Genomic DNA, 5,000 nt, shown 5'->3' with positions numbered 1-5,000 from the left:
TGAATGAAGGGGGTAGTTTCTAAAGAAACTGTGGTGCTGCGTCGCTGTTTTTGTACCGGCCGCCTCTTTTCGCTGCAAATGTCCAACGGTGTAAATTTTAAATTGTTTGAAAAGAAAGAAATCAGTCAACAAAATAAAGTCCATAGGAATGGAAACGTTTTCTATACATATTTCGTTGGAGCTGTTGGCGTAAAATAAACCTTTAAAGTGCCCCTGTGACCAAAAAGTCAATTCATATTTTTCTTTGGATTTCAAAACTATGTTAACAAAACACTAAATGACCCACGTTTTAAGCCTTGATTTCAAAAAGACACCTTTATTTTAACTGTAACTTTCCTATTTAATGGTCCGCCATTACTAACATCACGTTCTTGAGAGAGCTGGATCGAGGAGAAAATGACGTCAAGGCTCACTAGTTTAAGAATGCAATACGTGTGTACGCCGCAGAATTAATATGCAGCACGGGGGTTTTGGGCTTTCAGACTTTTAAACTCACGCTTTGCATATATAATAAGCTGCGTTCACACGCTGAAATTTTAAGCTAGTGAGCCTCTGACGTCACTTTTCCCTGGATCCAACCGTCTGAGGTCCAATCGGTCAGTTTTGAACGTGAGTAATTGCGGACCGTGAAATCCAAAACTTACACACAAAGTAAACGGCCTTTGGATAAAAATCAAAGCTCAAAATTTTGCCAGTCAGGTGTTAAGCAAACACACTTTCAAAATCTGAAGGAAAAAAGGAAGTAGTTTTTTTGATCACAGGGGCATATGAAAATAAGGTAAGGGTGCGCACGTTAAATTATAATGAGGCAGTTCTTTAAAATGTATAAATGGTTGCAAATAGCCAGTTGCCGATGTTAAATTCCAAACGTTTCAAATCGCTACTTTGGGCATCCCTAAGAAATGAAATGTTACATGATCAACATCACAAATTTTCTGCTACAGAGCATTTAAGCGTTTTGAAGATCTTTCCTGGCCGACATTGGAGAGATTTAGCAAACTATGGCGTTGTATCCCCGCCAAAATTCAACTTTGGCATTTTATGTTTGTTTTACATGTCATCGTTGGTCTTAGCGATTCAACATTCGAGTTTCACATTTGAACATTCGAGTTTACAATTCTACATTCGAGTTTTACAATTATAGATTCGAGTTTCACAATTCTACATTTGGGTCTCACAATTCTGCATTCGAGTTTCGCTTTGCGACATTACTCTCGGAAGCGCTACTGCTTATTCATCATTCAGCATGCAAGTCTTTAATACAATTTTATGTCTGTTAGATCATTTTATGCATGTCTTTTTCACTTTGCGACATGCATGAGTGGCTTTACCTTTCGAAAGAAAAACCGCTGTTCACACGCGAGGGCGAGCAAATATGGAACAGTGAAACTCAAACGTAGAATTGAAAAAAATTCCAATGTAGAATTGTGAATCTCGAATGTAGAATTGTGAACTCGATCGAATGTCGAAATGTGCAACTCGAATGTTGAATCGCTAAGACCAACGATGAAATATAAAACAAACATAAAATGCGAGAGTTGAATTTTTGGCGGCGATATAACGCCACATAAGGGAAACGGCAGGGTGCTGCTTGTTTCAAAACCAAAAAGACTCTCTCATTCTAGATTGTCTCTCTTCTTTTAGAAATTGCTCGGCGTTAGCTCTAGCTAATCGGTGAGGAATCAGCTAAGATGAAATGAGTTTCCCTGATTTTTGTCAAAACACAAATTTCAGACGTTTGCTGTTTGCCGTAAACAAGCAGCTAAGGCCCTGCCCACACGTATCCGGATATTTTTGAATCCGCAATTTTTTTCTTCCGGATACGAATTCTGTCCACACGTATCCGGCGACTTCGCTGGCGAATCAGGAACTTTTTGAATACGCTCTCCAGAGCGGAATTTTTTTAAATCCACTATGAACCCGGAACCGTGTGGACGCTAAATCAATTTTTTTTTTAATCCGGATGACGTAACAAGATCGAGCTCAGTTCCTTACCGTAAAATCAATTTTAAAAATGGCTGCCGAGGGCAATGTTATTTCTTTATGGCGCATGCTCTTTTACCTCTGTTTCCTTGAGAAGTCCTGAGTACTAGAGTAAATCCGGATACGTTTCGGATACAAGTGGACGGGGCCTAAATCTCTCCATTCTCAGATGTGCCCAGAAATACGTGTAATTAGATGAACGTAGATTTCAATAAGCGTCACAAAGTGTCCCCTTGCTCATCTCCCCAACAGCTAAACAAAGTGGAAGCGCCGGAGCTTAGGAGAGCTAACCAGCAACTAATGTGTAGATTTAAAACAAAATAATACTGCAAGGTTGGTTGTACGGCTGTGAGGATTTATATATATATTTTTGATTTACCAATATTTCGTAAATACGTGCATTTCTGGAGATGTGTCCATTCTTAAAACGTCAACATTTAATTAAAGAATGTAATTTATGTGGTCTGGTTCATTAAAGACGTAACCTGAGATCAGAGAAAAGAACACTTGATCGCCAAGGTTATTATTCAAGACGTCGTTCAAAGAGCGACATTGTGGAATTCTGGGGCATGATTCGTTACATAATATAAATAGGACTTACCTCTAGAGTCAACTTTTAACGAGAAAAAGCGTGAGCGAGGAGAGGTATAGTTTCTGATATCCACAGAGCATCTGCAGACCGTCTCGTCACTGGGTTTGACATTGGCTGTCTCAAGAGTACCGTTTAAAAACAGAGTCGTGCGGTTTGCATAAGGACCTGCAGATTGACATATGTAATTATTCTTTTAATGAGCCTACACCCAACCTGACACTCTCATGGTGGTGTTTCTGCTTCACTTCATTCATATTTTACTATTGTTAATATTTCCTTTCATTGGTAACCTATTATGCCCTGTATAAGTAGATAAGCGGTAAATTTTGGGTTATGTAGAATCAGTACTCTGCTTGGGGACTGTGACGTCATCCAAGATTGCTTGTTTTTTTGAAAAGTAATTCCAAACTCCATTTTATTCTGTTGAACCTCTCTTCTTCGTCCAGACATTAACACAAGAAATTAGAGAGAAAAAATAAAAAACAAAACAACAACTTTGCAGTTGAACAGTTGCTATTATTCTTATTGTATCTACCAGGAAGGCTTAACTACAAGTCACAACGCCCTTTGACCACCCCGGTCAGAGTTCTTCTCTCTTTTTGAGTAGGCCCATTTGCTTTACTAGGGCTAACGCTCACATGGTTTTCTGGGGTAGAAAATAACACTTCACATCACCCTTTCATATTTAATTCTTCAGAAATAGAAGTGCTACACGGCCGGCCAACGTTTGCATAAACGTAACCCCTTGTTACTCCTCTGTAGCTTCACTTTATAATTAGAAAGATTTTTTCTGTTGTTGTAAACTGAAGAGAGAAGGTGTAACGATAATCAGTCAAACGGAAAATGTTGTGAAAGAGATTACTGTGCATGTATTTTCAGTTTTAGTTGTTGATTAAAATTGTCAGTTAGTGTTTGCAAGGCTTGTTTGTTCACTGCTATCAGCTCATTGGTGTTTGATACTCTAAACTGTATACATTAATGACGATTGATTTTGTACTTTACGCAGAAGCATAACTATTTTCATATACACTATATTGCTTTCTGGGGCTAGAAACGGGAGCTCCGCTGTTAGGCTTGGGTAAGTCTATATATTACCGAGTATGCTACTTCATGACCGAACAAAGGAGAGCTCCCCCGCCTCCGCCTTCCCTCTCACCAAGACTCCTTCCCGCCCTCGCTTTTCCTTGATCCGGACCCTTTTTTGTCTCGTAGTAATCCATGTCCTTTTCATACCAGCCATCCAAGACCATTTTATATGTTCACCATGGCACTTCTTCGAACTACACTAAGCCCAATAAACTACTTTATACGCCCCGTCCAGCTGTTTCACTTCTGACAATGCCTGGCAAGGAAGCCTTACATATTCCCCCACTCGTACCTCAAACGAATTCTCTGCAATTCGGCCCTTGAGCTGTCCACTATGATCTAGGAACAAACAAAATTAAGTCATGCTAAATCAGCAAAGGTAACAAATATTTGACGAGAAAAAGTAGCCACAATTCTGTGATGGTATCGCCTCTCCTTCCTTCCTTATTTCTACTGAAAATGCTTAATCTGTCAAATAAATAGGAGTTAATTACTTCAATTCTTGATTCAGCTACATCTCTCTCTCTCTCTCTCTCTCTCTCTCTCTCTCTCTCTCTCTCTCTCTCTCTCTCTCTCTCTCTCTATATATATATATATATATATATATATATATATATATAATATATATATATACCGTAGAATGAAGAAATGAAACCCATCCCGTTAATCAACTGATTAATTGTGTCGAATGAAATACATGAAGAATTGCCCTGAGCGGGATTTGAACCCACGTCCCCCTGAATACCGGTAGGGTGTGATGACCACTACACCATCAGGACAACCACGCTGGCAACGCAGCTATCGAGACAGTGAATTGGCCTATCGTGAGTATCCCGGGATTCTTTCACGGGTGGGATGGGAAAGCCTAAACCCCTTCATAGCCTTAAACCTAAGGATCGACTAACGATTCACAGGCAAACACCAACTTAGGCATCAGCTAATCAGAGGGATCAAGTTAATGATGCAGACTTATTTATATAGACCGTAGAATGAAGAAATGAAACCCATCCCGTTAATCAACTGATTAATTGTGTCGAATGAAAAACATGAAGAATTGCCCTGAGCGGGATTTGAACCCACGTCCCCCTGAATACCGGTAGGGTGTGATGACCACTACACCATCAGGACAACCACGCTGGCAACGCAGCTATCGAGACAGTGAATTGGCCTATCGTGAGTATCCCGGGATTCTTTCACGGGTGGGATGGGAAAGCCTAAACCCCTACATAGCCTTAAACCTAAGAATCGACTAACGATTCACAGGCAAACACCAACTTAGGCATCAGCTAATCAGAGGGATCAAGTTAATGATGCAGGCTTATTTATATAGACCGTAGAA

The sequence above is a fragment of the Montipora capricornis genome, chromosome 13 (genome assembly GCF_036669925.1).
Source record: "Montipora capricornis isolate CH-2021 chromosome 13, ASM3666992v2, whole genome shotgun sequence".
Lineage (NCBI taxonomy): Eukaryota > Metazoa > Cnidaria > Anthozoa > Scleractinia > Acroporidae > Montipora > Montipora capricornis.
Note: the sequence above shows the minus strand (reverse complement) of the source record.